Source organism: Corvus brachyrhynchos, unplaced genomic scaffold (assembly GCF_000691975.1).
Source record: "Corvus brachyrhynchos isolate BGI_N302 unplaced genomic scaffold, ASM69197v1 scaffold14, whole genome shotgun sequence".
NCBI lineage: Eukaryota > Metazoa > Chordata > Aves > Passeriformes > Corvidae > Corvus > Corvus brachyrhynchos.
The window spans coordinates 10,211,814-10,223,625 of record NW_008239110.1 but is presented as its reverse complement, the minus strand read 5'-3'; positions in this window follow the sequence as shown (position 1 = coordinate 10,223,625).

The following is an 11,812-nucleotide window of genomic DNA, read 5'->3' as shown; positions in this document are numbered from 1 at the left end:
TTTCAAACACGCTTTCTCAGTTACTTTTTGAAAAAGGTGTCAGAGTGCCTCATTCCCATCCACCCATTTCCTGACAAACATTTTATCTTGTCTTCCTCCACCCTTCCACCTTGTGCCTCCGATTGTAACTCAAAAAGCAGGGCAGAACAGGCCTAACCTCAATTTCCTGTGTTGAATGTGCAGCTGCTTGACTGATGGCCTCACGAATTATTAATGGCAAGACCTCATGTGCATATTCATGAAGTGTCTCTTTATTAATTCATAATGCAGCTGCTGCAAAGGCAGAGAATGGAGGGCTCAGTCTCCTCCCACATAGAGACATAAGCAATGTCTCTTCCTCAGCTTCACTCCGATTCCTTTACTAGCTCATCCTTGGTGATGCGTCAACACCAGCAGTTTCCATTTTTGTTGTATTCTGCTCTAATGTCTTGTGTGCCACTCTTGTGCCAGCCCATATAAGGAGGAATCAAAAGGGTTGACATCAAATTCACCAGTAATGTTTCTTATGAGAAATAAACCTTAAAGGGAGTAATGAGAGTTTACAGCTCATTTCAATTATTTTCAGTTGCTCTCAGGTGCTCCAACACATGCTTCATTTAATTTTACAGTGAATACTACATGCAGTGTGGTGGTGTTTGTCACTGGAGACTAAAAAGACAGAGAAATATCTCACAGGAGATGATGAAAAATAATAAAGTTCTTAGTTACTTTTGCAGCTATGTTTTCCAGGAATGAGGACAGAAAACACTAGGGACTTCAAGCAGACAAGTTCTCAGTGAGACAATTTTCTATGAAAAATAATAAAAAAGAGTAAAAGCTCTATAAAATTCTTGAGCATCACTGATGCTCAAGGCAAACATAGGCAAACACACAGGTTTTGATTCTGTGTGAGTGGTTCCATTCTCCCCTCCAAAATGGTGCCAGATTTTTCATGGTATAATCTGACCTCCAATAGAGTTTGCCTTGAGGTAATTGACGATTGAAATGATTACAAAAAAATCAGAAAACATTTTACATTGCCTAACTCCAAGTTTCTGAATCTAGCATTCTGAATGGGGGTAGGTGATGAAGAAATAGTTAACAATTAACTGAAAAAAGAAGAAAATTCTTCAAAGTTTCATGTGTGTCCTGTCATCATAGAAGCAGGAAACCCCTGACCACAGTGGCTCTCAAGTAAACCACTGAGACTGACAGTGTCTGCTGTTTCACAGCTGAGGGCAGAGAGTAACTGAGTGAAGGGAAGGCATTGCATAGCAAGGGTAGGGAGAAGGGAAATTTTAAAAATCTGTCAAGGTTACAACTTGGGAATCACTTCTCAGGGAGATAAAGAGGGTGCTGCTAGTGTGAGGAATGAAATGAGAGTTTCTGTACACTTGTAGGCCTAGAATCTGGTAACATTCTGTGCATTTAGATTATACAGACGCAGAGAAAGAGTTCCATTACAGTCTAGTTTAGATCCTGATTCCAATATTTTAAAGCCAGAAGGGACTATTAGATCATGTCTTCTGACCTTCTGTGTGACACAGATCATAAAATATTGTGTAGAGATTTTCTGTATTGAGCCCAATAACCAGTGTGGAGTCATAAGTCACAGGTGCTTTATTGTCAAGTTTGGTTTTTTCAATATTTGATCTTAAAAGTGAAGTGATTTGGCTTTGGATAAATAGAAAACCTTACCTCATTCTCTGTATCATTATCCCTACTTTTTCCAGCAAAGGTTAAGGAACATGACCATTTGAAGTAATGCAATTCAGTGGAGGGCTCTGTGTTAAATTATCTAGTAGAGCTTCTGTTTGCTGGTGCTAACACAACTGTTAACGCGTGGTAGTATATTAAATAAGCAAGAGCCAAGATAGAGCTTGAAGCAGTGAAAGAGTTCTGAACAAATATTTAAGTGGAACTAAGAGCCATCCTACTTACTGTGCTTCATCTGCAACACTTGCTGCTTTATCAGCTCTTTCCCCTCTGTCCCATCCTCTACCCCACGTATTCTAAGCCTTCTCCTGCTCCTGTGCAGCAGCTGGTGGATGCTATTGCCCTCTCCTGGCTAGAAACTGTTCAGTGCAGCTGTGCAATTAATACATGCTCTCAGCAGGTCTGGGGCAAATAAGTACCTGCTGTGGTTGAACTCTGGGGTTACAGGAAGTCTTTTCATGGTCCAGAATACAGGCTAAAAGCTGAACAAGTTCTGTTTCAGAGAGAAAACTAATAAAATTGGATAATACTGGAAGTTAAGTTAAAAACATGGTTTACCTAGGGAAGAATGATCACCCAAATTTATTTAAAGAAATGTCTCTTGGTGCTCCTGACACTGGTCATATCTCTGTGGGAGAGAGTTTTGGCCAGGTGCAGTTCACCTGTACAGCCACTCTCCTGAATGTCCCCCTTTAGTCTTCTCCACCAGGATACAGCCAACAGCAGAATTGTATTAGCAGCAAGTCCAAGTTGATTCTTTACTCTGCTTCCTGTGGTGGGCCCCTCCTGATCTCTCCGCTGTGACAGCAGCTTTAAGGGTTTAACAACACAGTGCCTTTTGATCTCGTTTCGGCAGCTGTGATTAAATAGACACACATCACTTGCTGTGCCACTATGTGAGCAACTCATGGTTCACCTTCACTGAATTAGTACCTGCTGAGCACTGCAAATATTTGAAATGTCAATCCATTTGATAATGTCAAAGAGGGCTGCAAATACCACAGAATGGCACCAAGGAAACATTCAACACATGCAGTGGCATATATCTCTTTTCTTCAGGACAAAAATCATAGTTAAATAGAAACAGGAAACCATCTAAGAAGATGTTAAGGTCAACAGATCTGATAACCTGGAGTGGAACATGCTCCTGCAATATGTCACCTTAAAATTTTAAACAAACCTATTCCCTCTCAAAGAACTTAATTCTTCCACATTCACACATTCTAGTAAACTATTTTTTGTTAGTCAGAATTGGGATGTTAACTGCATAACAACCCATGAATTTTGCATGTAGTTTCTGTAGCCTCAAATCAGGGCAAAAATAGAGGCTTGTTATGACATCTTTATTATGTTTTACCACTCAAGAATCCTAAACCAGAAGGAAATATTATATCTGAACAGAAAATAATAATGAGGCCATACTTTCAGTCACATAAGCTTGGATCAATAGAGAAGCAGGTGAAAGCAGAAGAGATTAAGCTGATTAGTAGGCTGTAGTTTGCCCTTTAGAAAGATTTGCCTTTACAGAAGACAATAGGAAATAAGACATCAAACTTGTTGCTGGGGGTTGAATGAGAAAATTAGCAACCTAAAGTATGTGCAACAAAGAACTGAAATTTGGCCATTACACAGAGGATAGTCTTCCAATGAGTTACAGCCTTACTTTTCTTTTCTATTTTTGGTGTACATTAGACTTTCCTTTCTAAACTGAAGAATTTTAACCATTTCCTAAAGTTGTACTAGCTAGTATATAAGAAATTAAGATCAGTGATGCAGAGCAAGCTTCCTTTTTGTACTGAAGAGTCATTCACCCACCTATAGTGGTTTTTTTTTTAAAAGAGAAAAAAAAAGAAGGTAAATTTTATGTACTGAAGTACTGATTCAGGAGGCAAATACCATGTGCCTTATTTGTGGCTGCTGAGAATTAAGTGATGATTTTCCCTTTGTATGATGATGAGGACTAATGATGCACTGAGCACAAATACATTTGCATGTAATTAGACGAGTAGTACCTTAGCAATAGGAAGTTATAGGGAGAATTCATGTTTGTTGTCTTGCTGGAATTCTTGTCTCTCCAATTATCTTGACATTTCAAAAGACATTTACTTTTCAGTAGCTCGAAGTCCAGTTAATCTAAAGAGCTATATTTAATATGAATAAAACCCCCCAAAAAACTAAAACCCAAACTCTAATATACTTAACAAGAACTATGTTCATTAGCATAGGGCACCCCACTTCAGCCCTTTCTAAAGATGTGGATACAGGTTTATTTTGGGTTCATCAGTCACTTCAACAGCTCCATTTTCAGGGGTTTTTACCTTCATCACTGTCAAATTTGGTTGAGGCTCCACCTACAATTTGTCACTTTCAAGCTCTGTATCAGTACATGAGACATTGCTTTATGTTACCAGCATACCTGTATTCTTTCCTACTAAGATATACATAAAAATATTCAAGAATAAAGGAAAAGTAACAGCAGGGCTTATTCTACTTTAGCTAACATAATTAAAGTATAGGTAGTAAGTTTTATTAAGGGTAGACATGATTGATCAGTCTAAAAATCCATCTGAATGCAGACAGGTGAACTCCAGTAAATCTCTCAGAGATACTAACTTGTAAAACAATCTTGGGAGTTTTTCTTGCTGCTATGCCCATTGTCTCTGTTAATACCAAACAACATGTCGCTGTGAACATCCCAAGCAGCAAAAGTTATTATTCCTTCTCTACTTCCTGTCCTAAAGAATTTCAATAAAAATATCCCCTTATTTTCTTAAAAGTTTAACAACCTCTATTGCAGTTTTACTTCCATTACTTTATTGAATTATATCTTTAATGTCAAAATATGTAACAAACCCTATTACCCTGACTTCAGTGGATTTTGGTAGGAAGTACAACCTAAAAATTCTAGTGTCTTTCACTGCTTCCTCTCCTTTACATGTGTTTAATTAAACCTGAACTGTTGATCACTGCTAAGTGTTTCAAACAAGCTTATAAATTATTGCTCTTCCACCTGCTTTTCATTTGAAAGCAGGGGGGCAGGAGACTACCATTAAATATAAGTAGGCTCTACAAAGCCTTTGAGCTTTGCTCACCTCTGCTAATTTTTCATTAGATCATATTATTAGACAAAAATGTCAGATATTTCTCATCATATGTGCAGTTTATCTCAAACCTTTGCTTTCTTATCCCCTGATCAGGAAAAGACTAAAATTCTGATTAATGTCTCTGTTACACAGGCATTCATTAGTGAAATCCTTCCTTTGCCCATATCCCTCAATCACTTTTGAAGTGACGTAGTTGCACAGCTAAAGAATCTAGTACAAGAGGGTGTAGAAGTAGATCTCTCTCATCTGACTTCAGGACATGCTTTATCCTGAGGCAGATGCTGAGTATCCTTAGATACTCTTCCCACGTGGCATGAAGAAAGGCCCCTTCAGCTATTTCCCAGATGAGAGAGAGGCAAGGATCTTCCTTAGTGCCTGATTAGCTCATTCTCTGTTCTTCCCCTTTTCTTTCTTTCTTTCCTTTTCCCTCCAAACATACATCGGCCTTTCTCTGCCATCAACAAAGCTAGTATATAAACTGAATATGGAGGAAAGCCTAATTATATGAATAATCTCCTGGATGATAATTAAAATCTGCACCTTGATCCACTCCAGTGTGTTCTGGCTTTGAACAATATTAATGTATTTATACTCATGGAATAAACAAAGCAAGAGTTCCCTTTGCATTGTGATCTACCAATGATTTTGTGTTTATTTACTGGGTTTTTTGTTGGTTTTTTTTGTTTTTTTTCCACATCAGTGGTCTTTTTGAAGATATTTGAGTTGAATGTGTTACATATGAAAATACCTACCCATCTATTACTTACCACCCTCAACTCTTGTACATGCAGACCTAAACTAGCACCAATGACCACTCCTGCATTGCTCTCTGCCCCTGACAGAAAATGTCCCATTTCATTTGGGATGCCCAACAGGCCAACAGACAGACAGGATGCCTAATATGGAGGATTTCTGTCTGTGCCTGTCTGAATGCAGTGACTTAAGAGACAGGGGCAGTGGTGAAAAATTCCTTCCTGGAGCAGCAGGTGCATCTCCTGTGCTACTGCCCCACATCTCCAGGTGGCATCACATTGTAAGTATGAGGTTCTGCAAGCGTAACCAAAGAGGAATGAGGGCGATGGCTCATTTAACATGGAGGTGTTACTGAAGCTGAGGCAGCCTATGCCCTGTGTCAGAACTGGTGCAGTAAAGGAAAAAAGACAGGTCATTGTCTCAGGAGACTCCCTTCTGAAGGGAACAGAAGCCCCAATATTCAGAGTGGACCCACTTCTTTGGGAAGTCCGCTGCCTCCCCAGGGCCTGGGTTAATGATGTGAAGAGAAAGCTTCCTGCCCTGGTACGACCCTCAGGTTATCATCCATTATCGATTTTTCAGGCAGGCAGTGATGAAGTTGCAATAAGAAGCCTGAGGTCAATCAAGAGAGACTGCTGGGCCTTGGCATGACCAGTTAAGGGATCAGAAGCACACTTAGTGCTCTTCTCTATCCTTCCAGTTGCAGGGAATGATGAGGAAAGAAACAGGAAGGTCCAGCAGATTAATACAGGAATCTGAGTCTGGTGTCACCAGCAGAATTTTGGGGCTGTTGATCATGAATTACTCTATGTGACGTCAGACCTGCTGGTGACAGATGGGGTACACCTGTCTCAAAAGTGGAAAGTTATCTTCATGCAGGAGTCAGCAGTACTCTTGGAAAGAGATCTAAACTTGATGATTTGAAGGGGGAATGGGATGAAACCAGGCTTGCTAGACATCCTGAGAGCATCATGCCAATATTTGAGGGACTGTGTGCAAGCAAGGTCATTTGGTCTGCAGTCTTACTGGAGTTATGGGATGGAGATCCATGCAACAGTAAAGACACGAGAGTTATTAATGTCTTAGAAACCATGGAAGATCCTGAGAATGGTCATGTAGGAATTAGGGCTTCTCCCCCAAAAAGGTAGCAAGATCAATAGCCCAAGTGAAGTGCATCTAAACTACTGGACTCAGGCAACAAATGGGCAGCAGGAGGAGCTGGAGGACATTGTGCATCAGGAAAACTATGATAGTTGCTGTAAAGGAGACTTGGTGTGATGACTTGTACAACTGGATTCCAGCCAGGACAAAAAAGAATATGAAGTAGTCTATAAGCAGCTGGGAGAGAAGTCCCACAGTTGCCAACCCTTGTTCTCATGGAGGACTTCAATTTACCAGATGTCTGCTGAAAATGAAACATAGGAGAGAGAAAATGATCTAGGAGATTCCTAAAGTGTTTGAAAGAGAACCTCCTGGCACAGCTGATAAGTGAGCCAAGTAGGGATGTTGGTGAACAGAGAAGGAGTGGTGGGTGATATGATGGCTGGAAGCCATCTTGGACACAACCATCACAAAATGATAGAGTTCTCAATTCTTGGAGAAGTAAGAAAGAAGATTGCCCCTGAAGGTGATGGTAACTGAGGTTCTTGTTAATAGATCCCTTCAGGAGGACTAGAGTGAAATGACACTGAATGACCGGTGTTTTTATATACCTAAATCTATATATATGCATATGTGTGCGTGTGTGTGTGCATGTGTGTAGAGTCTATTTTAGAACAATTTTTTTGCCATGTTGATTCTTATTATGTCAGTATGTTATATTATATAGTAATATAACAGTAAAAATATAAAGATATCGCTTAAGAAAATATATAAGGAAAAGAAAGAAAAAGAAAGAAATTATAAGAGTAGATAGTGGAGAGGAAAGATATCAGTGCCTGTGGATCTAGAGTTGAGACTTGATTGTTGCAAGTTCAGAACTTAATCTGACTACTTCCATAAAAGACAATAAATTTTTTTCTATAGATCCAGAAAAGAAGCGCTAAGGAGAATTTCTGTCCATTATTTTATGTTGGAGGAAAAATGGTGATAAAGAGGAAAAGGCTGAGGTACTTAATGCCTTCTTTTCCTTGGTATTTAATAGAAAGACCAGTTGTTCTCCAGGTATCCAGGCCTCTGAGATGAAAGACATGGATGAAGAGCCAAAAGAAAGTCCAAATCATCCAAGTAGACTTGCTACACCACTTAGACATATAAAAGTCTATGAAGCCAGAGGGGATCTACCCAAGGGTCCTGAGGGAGCTGGCAGAAGAGCTCACCAAGCCACTTACAATGATTTACCTGACTACTCCTGGCTTACTGGGAAGGTTCCATTTGACTGGAAGTTAGGAAGTAGAAACAACAGGAAGGGCTAGAAGGTGGAACAAGGGGGCTCTTGTCAGCCTGACTTTGATGCCAGGGAAAAGGAGGCTTAGGGGAGAACTTATCACTCTCTACAACTCTCATAAAGAAGCTTGCAGTGGGTGGGTGCCAGTCTCTTCTCCCAAGGAATACATGATAGACAAGAGGAAATGGCCTCAAGCTGTGCCAGGGAAGGCTTAGATTGGCTATTATGAAAAACTTCATCACAGAAGCTTTTTTTTACAGAAAGTATACAATCATTGTAACAGCCTGCTCAGGGAAGCAGTGGAGTCACAATCTCTGGAAGTGCTCCAAAATGTGTGGATATGGCACTTACGGGCATGGTTGAGAGGTGGACTTGGCAGTGTTAATGGTTGGACTCAATGATCTTAGAGACTTTTCCAACCTAAATGATTCTATGGTTCTTTACCCATGATTGAAAAGGAAGGCTTGAACAAGGACTCAGATGACCTTTATTTTTAATCAAGGGAAACAGATAAATAAACAACTCAGAGAGCAGCTGCAGCACATAAAGAAAGGCAGCACATGGATCCCAGCTATGAAATATCTATCTGTCTGGGCAGATCAAGGTATGAATACCCAGCAGAGCTCTCTAACAGCTAACGTGAGTAAAAGTATCTAATAGATCCCAGTGAGTGTTGACTAGCCCTGGCTCAAAGGCTCTCAGTGAAATGTAACTGAATCCTCAGGACACAGCTGGAGAGATGTGAAAAGTTACAACTGTCCATTCACTGTAAATAGCATGAAATAATACAAGGTTATAGAGTTTAACTGTCACTACCTAGGTTATTATTCTGATAAAAAAATAGAAAAGGTGATATAGTGAAGAAAAACACTTCAGTGAGAGGACAAGCAAATTTAGATATCAGTGAAGTCAATTAGTGCTCTGGGAGACAGTAGCTGAAAGGCACAAAAAGAATTTCTTATAAAATCTCTCTGTTGAACCTGACCTTGAAAATACTTCTCATCCATTTTGGGACAAAATCTAGCAGGTCAGCATAAAGACCATTTGATTTACTTGCCACACTGTGTCCTGAATTGGCCAGTCATACTGAAACACTGAATCTTATTTGAGGGAGAGCAAGTAGGCAGTGAGCACTAGGCTGTACAGCTGGAGTTTCAAATGTGTTCAACTTTCTGGCAAGATAATTTTATTGGGGGGAGGGGACAATGCTGTGCTAGATGCACCTCAGGACACAGTTGGCCATCTTCCTGAGAGTGTCTGCTGCAAGGTGCTCTAGTGCAAGGTGTCTCTACCTATGGCATGGAGTCATTTCATGACTGCCTCAAACCCCTCTCAGATGCCAAAGCTTATACCAACACCATCAGGGAGATTTGGGTCCTGCCCATTTCTACTCCAGAAGCTGGTGACATTCTTGCACTTGGGTGCAAGGGTTCTTGCAGGTCCCACAGGGTAAAACAGGTAGCGAGGAAGCCAAACAGGATGTGTATGGAGCCAGAATGTCAAAGCAACTTCTTTGCTCTATGCTTCCCACAGCAGAGCCTCAGACATCCAATTCCTGGTTTTGGGAAGCAGTTAGTGTCAAATGGCGGCAGAGAGCAGGTTGGCAGTGAACTAACTTTCCAAAGAGGCAGTGATGTCATGCAGAATGTTTTCCTGAGAGCTGTTAGCTCAGTGCTGGGAGCTGTGCCCTGCTGCCGGCCCCACAGCCTGCACACCCTCATCCTGCAAGAGGGGCCTTCAAGAAAGCCAGAGGGGAACTTTTTGACAGGGCAAGTAGTAACAGAACAAGGGGAAATGGCTTTATACTGTAAGAATGTAGGTTGAGAATAGACCTTAACTGTATACTTGAGCTTGATCTTATAAAGGAGCAGGGGCAATGCCCTCAACTTAAATGAATTACACCTGTGCCCAAGAGTGAGTGGCAGGAAGGAACAGAGATGGCTAAAGCTGTGTAAACCTGTGGGCTTGTTAGCTTTACTGCTTAGCTAAATGCCTTTAGCTGGAAAAGTAATGAGTCAAAAATAAAATTCTCTGTTTATTTTACTCATAAAAAGAGAGGTACATATGGCATCCAGACAAACAGTTAAATAATAAACATGTAACAATTCAATTCGTTACTACATCTAATTCGATCAGCTTTAATAAAAAGTTCTGTATAGAAACTCATGTAGATCCTTGCTGCATATTTTGCAAACATTCATTACACAGTTGTAGCAAAATTAATTTTTGTACAAAACACAAGGAGGCATAGAAAGAACACTTTGATCTGCTAAGGTGGTGTGTCAAAATGCTGAGCTCAGAGATTTCTGTCAGCCTGTGGCAGATCTACGTCTCATGGTTCCATTAGCTCTCTGCAGGACCTTTAAAGCAAAGAATAGATAAAAGAGGTGGAATGAGTATAGAATATAAAGAAAAAAAATTACAAACTTATAATGGATGGACAACGTCTCTTGAGATTTCTTACAGCATTTGTCCTGAATTTCCAGTGTAGAGTTGAAGTTTTGAATGTGTGCCAACCAAGACTTCTACTGCAGAAATTTGATCACTTTTTCTGTTTAACCCTTCTGTACACAAACAATTCTGTGCAGCTGTATCTATTGCACAACTGAGACTATTTCTTGTTCCACTATGTTTAGTAGGGCAGTCATTATTAAAATGGGTTAGTTTAAGTCAGTAGCTTTAATAAAACACAAATTTTCCCTAGTGTAGGAAAGTAGTCTGTTCAATACCTTATGCAGCTCTTTTATCCAGAATGATAATAAAAAATGTGACCCCTATCAAGGGGTTAAACAATTATTCTCCATCTATTCCAACAAATTAGTAAAATGGATGTTTGCCAATATGACTTTTACAGCATGAGGAAGTAGGAAGTCTACAGAGTAGAGCAGACCAGTAATTATTGTTCAAAATCTTAGAAGCAGTTAATTGATAAGGACCCCACAACATACTTCCAGCCAGAATGAAGTACCATAAAAACAGTTTGACAAACTTCCATTGATTGAATAAAGTCAGGTCTGCAAAGACTGGAAAATAGCCAGGATAAAGCTATTACCTAATAAAGGGACTAGCACATTTTTTTTTTTTAAGTTGCAATTTACTGAAGGTTGTACAAATATTTCTAAAGGTTTTAAAATTCATTAATATATACGTCTGGTCTGTGTTCTTAATGAAGAAAATTAAATACTTCATTGAATCTATGAACTCAGCTTAAAAGTCATTGTAAAACTTTGAGTTTCCAGACATCAAAATGAGACTACTCATCTTATACCCAAGCATAACAAAGGTTAGGAGCCAAACAGAAGAAAAAAAATTGTATTATCAACATATTGCATAGAAATATCGTCCTAATAAAATTTTAAAAAATAAGCTGGTAAAGGTCAGGAAGTCTGGCAGTAGAATATTCAGATCAGTAATACAGTGAAGTATTTGTCATGTGAGGCTGTAACCAATGACTCAAACAAGTTACCAAAAGAGGTGGTTAACTCTCAGTCTTGTGGGAGCAATCTGTCCCACCTGTCTTAGACCCTTATTTCAGAATGGGATGAATCACCTTCTGGAGGAGTCTGTAATACCAGGGAATATAGAGTCCACAGAAGACAGAGGGAAGCCTACCTGACTAATTTAGATTACATGCCAAATTTTTAAGTAGCCATAGTTAGATGATACAGACCAAACTCATCACAAGACAGGCACCTAAAATATAGTACAGCTCAAACGAAAACATCTTGATTCGCAGAAATGAGGATAGAATGCACTATGTCATCTGTTAGCAGGAGGTCAGTTTAGATAATGATGATAACCCCTTTTTTATTTCAAGAGCTTTGTAGGGATGGTTAATCAGCCATCTATTTCATGTACAATACTGCTCAATAAA